Below are 13,700 nucleotides of genomic sequence, written 5' to 3'. Positions count from 1 at the left end.
TTCAAATCTAGTCCAGGGATCCTTCCTCAAACCTCTAGAGCTTCTACTCCTTCTCGTGATCCTTCCTCACCAGACTTGGAGTCTTCCGCTGCACCTCTTCCATATCAGCCTGTTCACCCAACACTCCCAAAAGGGCCCAGTCTCGCTAGGACACCCACCAAAGCCAGAAAAGAGGCTACTCCCCCTTAGGGAATTAACTAACAAAGAGGCAGGGACCATTCGAGTTCACATTCTTTTCTCAATGTGAGACTTAGCCCAAAGACTAAGCAGTTACCAGTTGATGTTATGCATTGCAGGGGACAGCAAAGAGGGAACTCTACAACAATAAAAAAAAAAAAAAAAAAAAAAAAAAAAAAAGATTAATTTAGCAAATGCAACTGCTAAACAGACTGCATCCCTTCCATTTGTAGTAGGGCTTCCATCCCAGAAACTACGGCTCCTGAGCTAGTGCCTGCAGACACACAAACTGAAAGGGAGTGTGCAACCAAACAGAGATATTCACAAGACCCTAATGATTGTGGACCCAAAATTCAAAATTTTTATTTTTATTTTTTAATTAATTTATTTTTTTTGAGACAGAGTCTCACTCTGTCGCCCAGGCTGGAGTGCAGTGGCGCGATCTCTGCTCACTGCAAGCTCTGCCTCCCGGGTTCACACCATTCTCCTGCCTCAGCCTCCCGAGTAGCTGGGACTACAGGTGCCCACTACCGCGCCCGGCTAATTTTTGTATTTTTAGTAGAGACGGGGTTTCACCATGTTAGCCAGGATGGTCTCGATCTCCTGACCTCATGATCCGCCCGTCTTGGCCTCCCAAAGTGCTAGGGTTACAGGCGTGAGCCACCACGCCCGGCCAAAATTTTTAATACCTCAAAGTCATCAGTGCAAATCAATCAAAGGGGGTAACACCTAGGAAGGGGCACTCTAACGCTTTGGTCACATGAGCCCTTAAGGGAACAGGCTTAGCTACTACTGCAAAAGCAGACACTAGAGCGAGACCACTTTACTCTATCGATAACCCAGAAGGGAGAATAAGGCCACTTCCATTACTGATGCCAGTACAGAAGAGAGGAAGGTACCCAGGGCAAGACTGGCAGTTACACCTTCCCTAAGTTCCACTGGTACAAAGATTTAAGCACTTACTAGTCTATTTTATAGATACTTTCATGGGATGGACTGAAACCTACTCCACCAAAACAGAAAAGGCACAAGTGCCTCTTAAAAGAAATCTTTCCCCGATTTGGGTTACCTAAGTCACTCCAAAGCAACAATGGCTCCTCCTTTGTTGCCAAAATAACCCAGCAAGCCACTACCACTCTCGGAGTAAGTGATCATTTACATGCTTCCTGGAGACCTCCGTCCTCAAGAGAGCCAGAAAAAGCTAATCATAAAGACGACTCTGGTGAAGCTCTGGCAAGAGACCTCCGAGTTCTTATTAAAGTGATTGCCTCTAGCGTTCCTCCAAGTAAGAGCGGCTCCCAAGACCAATCTCCAACCCAGCCCCTTTGAAATATAATATGGTCCTTTTGAGTCTTCACAGAGATGCCTTGTAAAGGCATTAGGAAAATAGACCAGTGGAGATCCTGCCTCTGAGGCAGCTCAAATTCTTCTGGGGACTCATTTTATTAGTCAGTCTGCTCCAGATATTAAGAGAAAGTTACAAAAACTGGCTGTAAGTCCCCAGGCACCAACGAAAGAGCTACTTAATGTAGGCTTCAAGGTCTTCTATAACGAGACAGAGTAGAAGAAGCTAAAAAGTGAAAGAGGGAAGAGGCAAGAGACATACACCAGGCCTCTGATTATTGGCCCTCACTATCAGAGAGAACAAGCCACCGTGTCCAGACCAAGCCCCAATCTGGGGACACCTGCTACACTTAAAACCAGGACACTGGCCCCAAAACTGCCAGGCCAAGGAGCAAAATGCCCAAAAGTCCACTCCACCTAGACCATATCCACAGTGCAGAGATGCCAGTCACCAGAAGCGGGACCGTCCCCAACTCCAGAGGGAGAGAGGAGCCTCCAGTTCCCTGATGGCCCTGACTAAAGACCGAGAAGCCCGAAGGCTAACACCGGCTGTCATTCAGTCCCCGTTACCACAGAGGAACCCAGTGACCCTGGACGTGGCAGGTGTAGCTAATTTTCTATTACATACAGAGACCAGCCTGTCAGTCCTTACTTACCTTTTGCCCTTGACCCTAGTAGGCCAAACACTGCACTGCCACAGGAATTGATGAAAAACCCGGAACAGATACTTCACCCAACCTTTTTTTTTTTTTTTTGGAGTCTTGCTCTGTCTTTTGTAGAGACGGGGTTTCACCAGGTTGCCCAGGCTGGTCTCAAACTCTTGGACTCAAGGGATCTGCCTTTCTTAGCCTCTGAAAGTGCTGGGATTACAGGTGTGAGTCCCTATGCCCAGCCTAGAGGACAGTTTCCTTTTTTTTTTTGAGATGGAGTCTCGTTCTGTCACCCAGGCTGGAGTGCAGTGACACGATCTCTGCTCATCTGCTCACTGCAAACTCCACCTCCTGGGTTCATGCCATTCTCCTGCCTCAGCCTCCTGAGTAGCTGGGACTACAGGTGCCTGCCACCACACCTGGCTAATTTTTTGTATTTTTAGTAGAGACAGGGTTTCATCATGTTGGCCAGGATGGTCTTGATCTCCTGACCTTGTGATCCTCCTGCCTTGGCCTCCTAAAGTGCTTGGATTACAGGTGTGAGCCACCGCGCCCAGCCACCCAATCTTTAATTTGCAGACTCGAGGACTTGAATGCCTAACTCCCTTGTTGGGGAAAGCTTCCTACCCTCGTCGGGGGCTTCCTTAAAACCAATGAAACCAACTGAATCCCTTCTCATAGGAGCACTCTCAGTAGCCCAGCTGACTAGCATAACACACCACAGTCCAGAGAATCCAGGACATTGCCAGCTGGGTGCATCTCTCTAGGATAAAAATTGTTTCCCTTACGTTTCCACAGGACTCTTCATCAACAACTAAAGATCAAAAATCCTTTTGTAAGTCTATAGAAGACCTAACGTTCATTTTCAAGAAAAGACACCAACACCCCAAATAAAGAGATTAAGATTACTTTAACGTAAGATAGTCCCATCTCAGGTCTCCTATTTGTAGGAGCTCTTTTTGTTCTTCTGCTTGCTGAATAATGATGTGATGCTTCATTCTGCTACCTTTCATGGGACCTAAAATAGCCATCTTATTACTACTGACCTTTGGTCCTTGCTTTTTAAGCTCCATGTAAAGTCTGTGTCTTCTAGGTTACAATTCTACGTCAGAGTGATAGTTATGCAAGGATTTCAACTTATCCCAGAGAAGGATATGACCCCTATCACTTTAAATCAAGCAGGAAGAGACTTTTGCGGGCCCTGGTCCTGTCTCAGCATGAAGCAGCTCCAGAAAAAATGACCCAGCCCTCCACAATTCATAAGAACATGGACCCAAAGTCTCCGAGGGGGAAAATGAGGTCGGTTAGATAGGGTGGTCACAGCCTCCTTTAAATGGGAATGAACTTGCCAGATTGATGGAGAGAACAAACCGCCCACTGGTGCATGAACTACATCCGGCTCCTGGTCAGAACATCCTGCAGCAAAGAGGATGAACAGTAGAAGGGAAAATCCCCAAATTCACACAAGTACAGAAACCCATGATTAGAGTGTCCTTGGAATGACCTATGCTCATTTTAATGCTAAAAAACACACCCCTGGGTTAAGAATTAAAATGCTAATGAGACATGTGACTTGGTGTACTAGCATGCACACGCACATCCGGGAGATCCCGCAACATGCTTAACAGTAACGCCCATTCCCACTCCTTTAAGAATAATTGTGTAAATCTCCCATCAAGGGAAGCTCCTCAATGCCAGACAGAGCTATCTCAACGTACGTGTTTGTGTGTGTGTGTGTGTTAGAGATGGGGGTTTGCTCTTTGGCTAGGCTGGAACGCAGTGACACGATCTAGGCTCACCGCAACCTCTGCCTACACCTCCCAGGCTCAAGTAATGCTCTCACCTCAGCCTCCCAGATAGTTGGGGCTGCAGGTAAACACCACCACGCCCGGCTTTTTTTTTTTTTTTTTTTTTTTTGAGACCGAGTCTTGCTCTGTCGGCTCAGGCTGGAGTGCAGTGGTGCGATCTCGGCTCATTGCAACTTCCACCTCCCTGGTTCAAGCAATTCCCCTGCCTCAGCCTCTGGAGCAGCTAGGATTACAGGCGCACGCCAACCACCACACCCGGCTCATTTTTTTGTAATTTTAGTAGAGACGGGGCTTCACCACGTTGGCCAGACTGGTCTGGAACTCCTGACCTCAAGCAATCCACCCTCCTCGGCCTCCGAAAATGCTGGGATTACCGGCGTGAACCACCGCGCCCGGCCCACGCCAGGCTAATTTTTGTATTTTTGTATTTTTGGTAGAGACGGGGTCTCGCCATGTCGCCCGGGCAGGTCTCTCACTCCTGGGCTGAAGCAATGGTCCCCTCTCAGCCTCCCAAAGTGCTAGATTATAGGCATGAGGCACCGTGCTGGGCCACTCTCTCACCATCTTGGCAAATGCAGGCCACCAGCGCGCGTGTCCCCGGCCTGCCTGGGGGCAGGAGCTTCCGCCAGCCAGCTCCGCGCACGTGGATGCGCACGTGGAGAGCGGGCAGGAAGAGGGTGCCACGTGAGGGCTAACAGGAAGCGGGTGCCACGTGAGGGCTAACAGGAAGAGGGTGCCACGTGAGGGCTAACAGGAAGCGGGTGCCACGTGAGGGCTAACAGGAAGAGGGTGCGCACGTGGAGGGCGGGCAGGAAGAGGGTGCCACGTGAGGGCTAACAGGAAGAGGGTGCCACGTGAGGGCCGCCCTCGGCGGCGGCCGTGCGCGGGCCCCTTGGGTTGGAGCCGGAACTCAATCCACAGAACCGGATCTTTAGCAACGTTGGCGGCCCCTGGAGTTACGTACGCAGCTCTTGGGGTCCTCCCACCGCGCCACCTGGGGAGCCTGCTCCTGCTTTCTTTCCCGGCTAGCCGGCCCCGTCCTCCCAGGCCGTGCGAATTCCAGCCACCCTCCCTCGCCCCCGGCCCCGGAGCCCTGCCCTTCCCGCCCTCCGTGGCCAAGGCTGCCAGGTGCGGGCCTCGCTCCACAACTCAGGAGGCAGGATCGGCGGCTCCATTTTACAGGTGAGGAAACTGAGGCCGAGGAACCGCAGGGGCCCGTGGTGGGCGCTCAGAGAGCCCTCGACTTCCCTGGGACTCCCGGCTGGTCCAGGCCCTGCGGGTCGGCCCCAGCGTCCGCTGGGCTGCTCTGTCGCTTTTCAGGTTCCTGCAACCCCGCGTGGCTCAGGTTCCACGTGAGCCGGGCCCTGCTCTCCACAGGCCGGCCTTGGTGGGGTGGAACTTTCCTTCGATTGATTTGAGAACTGGTGTATGCTTTGGTTGATGTGGTCTGTTTTGTTTTGATTTTTAATGTTCCCCAGAGTGCAAAGGGCAGCTGGTGTTTTCTTTCCAGAAAGGCTTTCTGTTCCCGGCCCCTGCCCAGTTTGATGGATGTGGAGTTTATGACGCTGGAGACCGTTTTACTTTTTTTTGTGTGGGTAGAACTCATCTCCTTTCATCTTTCGAATTGTGAGCTCAGTCCTTGCTGACCGGAGCCGCTGCCCTCGCCAGCATTCCCAGGCTATTAAATATTTGTTTAAAAGGATGGATTTAAAACTTGATGTTAGGAATAAGGCATCTTGAAAAAGCAGTATTCGCAAAAACAGCACCGTTGTAATAGTCTGAATTCATTTTGGCTCTTTTGACATCAGAGCCCAAAGCACGTGGGATTCCGTAATTATTTGGCCTCATGGCTACACTTTAAAACAAATTATTTTATTTTTCTTTTAGTCAGGAAAGTAAAAGAGCAAAAAAAAAAAAAAAAAAAAAAACCATGTTGAAATCTCACTGCGAGGCCGCGAGGGAGGATGAGGGAGGCGGGGAGGGCGGCTGAACGCTAAAGGCTGGGGCTGGGGTTTGCAGGACTTGGGGAGACAGGAGCCCAGGCGGAGGGATGTGCTGGACAGAGGGGTCGCCATCTGTGGGCTGCATTGTAGAATGAACATGGCCAAGGCAAGGAGTTGAGCAACAAGATATATTTAAGTCCTGAACCTGGAAAGAATAGATGGAGGAGGAACAGGTCCTGGCTGGCGGGTACTGGGCCCCAGGAGGGAAAGAGAGGACAAAGTAAAGTTCAGATGCTAACGCTATCCCCTGTTTGACTGGGGGGCCTTCACATCCCCTCCCACGCTGTCAGGACACGTCCTGTAGGCACTGGAGCAGGTCACACCAACCAGAATGATGGGTTTCCATCCATTCCGGGATGCATTTTTGCTCGCATTTTAACAGCTCTGAAGTTGGGCTGGGTCCCACAGTTTGTGTCTTTTTTTGTGTCCTGGTTCACTTGACAAGTTTTTGTCAGTCTTAGTGGCACAGAAAGTCACAGTGCCTTAAACCCAGCAGCATCTTAGGGGTGATGAAGGAGTCAGCCATGGCCCGAGTCCAGTAACTGCAGGCAGGACCCAGAGTGGGAGACGCCTCAGCCTGCATCCTTGTGTTGTTGAGGTCTTGGTCTTTGAAAGTGCTTGTTTCAAGGCATGTGAGGGAGGGAGGGGATTGGCAAAAGCCTGAAACAACAGAGACACAAATGAAAACCGTGTTACTTTGTGGTTGGGAAAGAGAAGACACAGCTGGCCGCTGCTTCTCCCTTCCAGGTGAAATTGGAATGCTGTATAACCACTGGTAGATAGCACCTTTGAGTGAAAGGCGTTTTGCAGCAGCTAGAATCAGCTGCCCACTGAGCAGGCAGCCCTGGCCCAAGAGCCTGATGGGCAGCCAGCCAGTCTGAATACACTGATTGGGCCAGTGAGCCCCAGGCTTTATCATCCCCTGGAGTGTTAGTGAGCCCTGGGTCTATCCCATGACAGAAACGTCCTGCTGCCAGTAAGCTCCTCTGGGGCAGAGACCACCTTTTCCCCATCCTTGAGGTCCCAGTGCTCAGCATACTGCCTGACACATAGGAGATGCTAAATTGGGGTTTGTTGAGCGGGAACTGTATTGAACAGGTGGGGCAAATTGTCTTCCTGGTGGCGGAGTGAAAGTTTTCATGTACCACTTCGGCCGGGTGCGGTGGCTCACACCTGTAATCCCAGCACTTTGGGAGGCCGAAGCGGGTGGACCATGAGGTCAGGAGATGAAGATCAGCCTGGCCAACATGGTGAAACCCCATCGCTACTAAAAATACAAAAAATTAGCTGGGCGCGGTGGCACGTGCCTGTAATCTGAGCTTCTCAGGAGGCTTAGGCAGGAGAATCGCTTGAACCTGGGAGGCAGAGGTTGCAGTGAACCGAGATCATGCCTTTGCACTCTAGCCTGGATAATAAGTGAAGCTGTCTTGGAAAAAAAAAAGAATATTCATAGCAGATTTATTCATAATACCTTGAAATGAAGTAACCCAAATGCTCATCAACAGCAAAATGGATAGGGGGGCGGAGCAAGATGGCCAAATAGGAGCAGCTCCAGTCTCCAACTCCCAGCGCGAGCGACACAGAAGACCGGTGATTTCTGCATTTTCAACTGAGGTACTGGGTTCATCTCACTGGGGAGTGCCGGATGATCGGTGCTGGTCAGCTGCTGCAGCCCGACCAGCGAGAGCTGAAGCAGGGCGAGGCATTGCCTCACCTGGGAAGCGCAAGGGGGAGGGGAGTCCCTTTTCCTAGCCAGGGGAACTGAGACACACAACACCTGGAAAATCGGGTAACTCCCACCCCAATACTGCGCTTTAAGCAAACAGGCACACCAGGAGATCATATCCCACACCTGGCCGGGAGGGTCCCACACCCACGGAGCCTCCCTCATTGCTAGCGCAGCAGTCTGTGATCTACCGGCAAGGCAGCAGCGAGGCTGGGGGAGGGGCGCCCGCCATTGCTGAGGCTTAAGTAGGTAAACAAAGCTGCTGGGAAGCTCGAACTGGGTGGAGCTCACAGCAGCTCAAGGAAACCTGCCTGTCTCTGTAGACTCCACCTCTGGGGACAGGGCACAGTAAACTAAACAAACGCAGCAGACACCTCTGCAGACGCAAACGACTCTGTCTGACAGCTTTGAAGAGAGCAGTGGATCTCCCAACACGGAGGTTGAGATCTGAGAAGGGACAGACTCCCTGCTCAAGTGGGTCCCTGATCCCTGAGTAGCCTAACTGGGAGACATCCCCCACTAGGGGCAGTCTGACACCCCACACCTCACAGGGAGGAGTACACCCCTGAGAGGAAGCTTCCAAAGCAAGAATCAGACAGGTACACTCGCTGTTCAGAAATATTCTATCTTCTGCAGCGTCTGCTGCTGATACCCAGGCAAACAGGGTCTGGAGTGGACCTCAAGCAATCTCCAACAGACCTACAGCTGAGGGTCCTGACTGTTAGAAGGAAAACTATCAAACAGGAAGGACACCTACACCAAAACCCCATCAGTACATCACCATCATCAAAGACCAGAGGCAGATAAAACCACAAAGATGGGGAAAAAGCAGGGCAGAAAAGCTGGAAATTCAAAAAATAAGAGCGCATCTCCCCCGGCAAAGGAGCGCAGCTCATCGCCAGCAACGGATCAAAGCTGGACGGAGAATGACTTTGACGAGATGAGAGAAGAAGGCTTCAGTCCATCAAATTTCTCAGAGCTAAAGGAGGAATTACGTACCCAGCGCAAAGAAACTAAAAATCTTGAAAAAAAAGTGGAAGAATTGATGGCTAGAGTAATTAATGCAGAGAAGGTCCTAAACAAAATGAAAGAGATGAAAACCATGACACGAGAAATACGTGACAAATGCACAAGCTTCAGTAACCGACTTGATCAACTGGAAGAAAGAGTATCAGCGATTGAGGATCAAATGAATGAAATGAAGCGAGAAGAGAAACCAAAAGAACAAAGAAGAAAAAGAAATGAACAAAGCCTGCAAGAAGTATGGGATTATGTAAAAAGACCAAATCTACGTCTGATTGGGGTGCCTGAAAGTGAGGGGGAAAATGGAACCAAGTTGGAAAACACTCTTCAGGATATCATCCAGGAGAACGTCCCCAACCTAGTAGGGTAGGCCAACATTCAAATCCAGGAAATACAGAGAATGCCACAAAGATACTCCTCGAGAAGAGCAACTCCAAGACACATAATTGCCAGATTCACCAAAGTTGAAATGAAGGAAAAAATCTTAAGGGCAGCCAGAGTAGAAAGGTCGGGTTACCCACAAAGGGAAGCCTATCAGACTAACAGCAGATCTCTCAGCAGAAACTCTACAAGCCAGAAGAGAGTGGGGGCCAATATTCAACATTCTTAAAGAAAATAATTTTAAACCCAGAATTTCATATCCAGCCAAACTAAGTTTCATAAGTGAAGGAGAAATAAAATCCTTTCCAGATAAGCAAATGCTTAGAGATTTTGTCACCACTAGGCCTGCCTTACAAGAGACCCTGAAGGAAGCACTAAACATGGAAAGGAACAACCGGTACCAGCCATTGCAAAAACATGCCAAAATGTAAAGACCATTGAGGCTAGGAAGAAACTGCATCAACTAACGAGCAAAATAACCAGTTAATATCATAATGGCAGGATCAAGTTCACACATAACAATATTAACCTTAAATGTAAATGGACTAAATGCTCCAATTAAAAGACACAGACTGGCAAACTGGATAAAGAGTCAAGACCCATCAGTCTGCTGTATTCAGGAGACCCATCTCACACGCAGAGACATACATAGGCTCAAAATAAAGGGATGGAGGAAGATTTACCAAGCAAATGGAGAACAAAAAAAAGCAGGGGTTGCAATACTAGTCTCTGATAAAACAGACTTTAAACCATCAAAGATCAAAAGAGACAAAGAAGGCCATTACATAATGGTAAAGGGATCAGTTCAACAGGAAGAGCTAACTATCCTAAATATATATGCACCCAATACAGGAGCACCCAGATTCATAAAGCAAGTCCTTAGAGACTTACAAAGAGACTTAGACTCCCATACAATAATAATGGGAGACTTCAACACCCCACTGTCAACATTAGACAGATCAACGAGACAGAAAGTTAACAAGGATATCCAGGAATTGAACTCATCTCTGCAGCAAGCAGACCTAATAGACATCTATAGAACTCTCCACCCCAAATCAACAGAATATACATTCTTCTCAGCACCACATCATACTTACTCCAAAATTGACCACGTAATTGGAAGTAAAGCACTCCTCAGCAAATGTACAAGAACAGAAATTATAACAAACTGTCTCTCAGACCACAGTGCAATCAAACTAGAACTCAGGACTAAGAAACTCAATCAAAACCGCTCAACTACATGGAAACTGAACAACCTGCTCCTGAATGACTACTGGGTACATAAAAAAATGAAGGCAGAAATAAAGATGTTCTTTGAAACCAATGAGAACAAAGATACAACATACCAGAATCTCTGGGACACATTTAAAGCAGTGTGTAGAGGGAAATTTATAGCACTAAATGCCCACAAGAGAAAGCAGGAAAGATCTAAAATTGACACTCTAACATCGCAATTAAAAGAACTAGAGAAGCAAGAGCAAACACATTCGAAAGCTAGCAGAAGGCAAGAAATAACTAAGATCAGAGCAGAACTGAAGGAGATAGAGACACAAAAAACCCTCCAAAAAATCAATGAATCCAGGAGTTGGTTTTTTGAAAATATCAACAAAATTGACAGACCACTAGCCAGACTAATAAAGAAGAAAAGAGAGAAGAATCAAATCGACGCAATTAAAAATGATAAAGGGGATATCACCACCGACCCCACAGAAATACAAACTACCATCAGAGAATACTATAAACAGCTCTACGCAAATAAACTGGAAAATCTAGAAGAAATGGATAATTTCCTGGACACTTAAGCACTCTTCCAAGACTAAACCAGGAAGAAGTTGAATCCCTGAATAGAGCAATAGCAGGCTCTGAAATTGAGGCAACAATTAATAGCCTACCAACCAAAAAAAGTCCAGGACCAGATGGATTCACAGCTGAATTCTACCAGAGGTACAAGGAGGAGTTGGTACCATTCCTTCTGAAACTATTCCAATCAATAGAAAAAGAGGGAATCCTCCCTAACTCATTTTATGAGGCCAACACCATCCTGATACCAAAGCCTGGCAGAGACATAACAAAAAAAGAGAATTTTAGACCAATATCCCTGATGAACATCGATGCAAAAATCCTCAATAAAATACTGGCAAACCGGATTCAGCAACACATCAAAAAGCTTATCCACCATGATCAAGTGGGCTTCATCCCTGGGATGCAAGGCTGGTTCAACATTCGCAAATCAATAAACATAATCCAGCATATAAACAGAACCAAAGACAAGAACCACATGATTATCTCAATTGATGCAGAAAAGGCTTTTGACAAAATTCAACAGCCCTTCATGCTAAAAACGCTCAATAAATTCGGTATTGATGGAACGTACCTCAAAATAATAAGAGCTATTTATGACAAACCCACAGCCAATATCATACTGAATGGGCAAAAACTGGAAAAATTCCCTTTGAAAACTGGCACAAGACAGGGATGCCCTCTCTCACCACTCCTATTCAACATAGTGTTGGAAGTTCTGGCTAGGGCAATCAGGCAAGAGAAAGAAATCAAGGGTATTCAGTTAGGAAAAGAAGAAGTCAAATTGTCCCTGTTTGCAGATGACATGATTGTATATTTAGAAAACCCCATTGTCTCAGCCCAAAATCTCCTTAAGCTGATAAGCAACTTCAGCAAAGTCTCAGGATACAAAATTAATGTGCAAAAATCACAGGCATTCTTATACACCAGTAACAGACAAACAGAGAGCCAAATCAGGAATGAACTTCCATTCACAATTACTTCCAAGAGAATCAAATACCTAGGAATCCAACTTACAAGGGATGTAAAGGACCTCTTCAAGGAGAACTACAAACCACTGCTCAGTGAAATAAAAGAGGACCCAAACAAATGGAAGAACATACCATGCTCATGGATAGGAAGAATCAATATCGTGAAAATGGCCATACTGCCCAAGGTAATTTATATATAGATTCAATGCCATCCCCATCAAGCTACCAATGAGTTTCTTCACAGAATTGGAAAAAACTGCTTTAAAGTTCATATGGAACCAAAAAAGAGCCCGCATTGCCAAGACAATCCTAAGTCAAAAGAACAAAGCTGGAGGCATCACGCTACCTGACTTCAAACTATACTACAAGGCTACAGTAACCAAAACAGCATGGTACTGGTACCAAAACAGAGATATAGACCAATGGAACAGAACAGAGTCCTCAGAAATAATACCACACATCTACAGCCATTTGATCTTTGACAAACCTGAGAGAAACAAGAAATGGGGAAAGGATTCCCTATTTAATAAATGGTGCTGGGAAAATTGGCTAGCCATAAGTAGAAAGCTGAAACTGGATCCTTTCCTTACTCCTTATACGAAAATTAATTCAAGATGGATTAGAGACTTAAATGTTAGACCTAATACCATAAAAATCCTAGAGGAAAACCTAGGTAGTACCATTCAGGACATAGGCATGGGCAAAGACTTCATGTCTAAAACACCAAAAGCAACAGCAGCAAAAGCCAAAATTGACAAATGGGATCTCATTAAACTAAAGAGCTTCTGCACAGCAAAAGAAACTACCATCAGAGTGAACAGGCAACCTACAGAATGGGAGAAAATTTTTGCAATCTACTCATCTGACAAAGGGCTAATATCCAGAACCTACAAAGAACTCAAACAAATTTACAAGAAAAAAACAAACAACCCCATCAAAAAGTGGGCAAAGGATATGAACAGACATTTCTCAAAAGAAGACATTCATACAGCCAACAGACACATGAAAAAATGCTCATCATCACTGGCCATCAGAGAAATGCAAATCAAAACCACAATGAGATACCATCTCACACCAGTTAGAATGGCAATCATTAAAAAGTCAGGAAACAACAGGTGCTGGAGAGGATGTGGAGAAATAGGAACACTTTTACACTGTTGGTGGGATTGTAAACTAGTTCAACCATTATGGAAAACAGTATGGCGATTCCTCAAGGATCTAGAACTAGATGTACCATATGACCCAGCCATCCCATTACTGGGTATATACCCAAAGGATTATAAATTATGCTGCTATAAAGACACATGCACACGTATGTTTATTGCAGCACTATTCACAATAGCAAAGACTTGGAATCAACCCAAATGTCCATCAGTGACAGATTGGATTAAGAAAATGTGGCACATATACACCATGGAATACTATGCAGCCATAAAAAAAAGGATGAGTTTGAGTCCTTTGTAGGGACTTGGATGCAGCTGGAATCCATCATTCTTAGCAAACTATCACAAGAACAGAAAACCAAACACCGCATGTTCTCACTCATAGGTGGGAACTGAACAATGAGATCACTCGGACTCAGGAAGGGGAACATCACACACCGGGGCCTATCATGGGGAGGGGGGAGGGGGGAGGGATTGCATTGGGAGTTATACCTGATGTAAATGACGAGTTGATGGGTGCAGCACAGCAACATGGCACAAGTATACATATGTAACAAACCTGCACGTTATGCACATGTACCCTACAACTTAAAGTATAATAATAATAAATAAATTAAAAAAAAAAACAGCAAAATGGATAAATAAGTAGTAGTT

General features: G+C 46.6%; 2 protein-coding genes across 4 annotated transcripts in view; both read left to right on the top strand.

Moving 5' to 3' along the window:
- Positions 1–13,700, top strand: part of ANKRD39 (ankyrin repeat domain 39) — a 745,852-nt gene that overhangs the window by 581,377 nt on the left and 150,775 nt on the right. The gene's annotated exons all lie outside the window — the stretch shown is intronic.
- Positions 1–13,700, top strand: part of FAM178B (family with sequence similarity 178 member B) — a 218,462-nt gene that overhangs the window by 90,026 nt on the left and 114,736 nt on the right. For 2 of the 3 annotated variants that reach the window (XM_050755103.1, XM_050755102.1), the window contains exon 1: positions 5,101–5,161. The exons of the other annotated variant lie outside the window; for it this stretch is intronic. The gene's annotated coding sequence lies outside the window, so the exon portion shown is untranslated. Of the gene's footprint in view, positions 1–5,100; positions 5,162–13,700 lie in introns of those variants that run through there. 3 annotated transcript variants of the gene reach the window in all.

This window comes from Macaca thibetana, chromosome 13, assembly GCF_024542745.1.
Source record: "Macaca thibetana thibetana isolate TM-01 chromosome 13, ASM2454274v1, whole genome shotgun sequence".
Taxonomy (NCBI): Eukaryota; Metazoa; Chordata; class Mammalia; order Primates; family Cercopithecidae; genus Macaca; species Macaca thibetana.
This window is presented reverse-complemented; position numbering and strand designations above follow the sequence as displayed.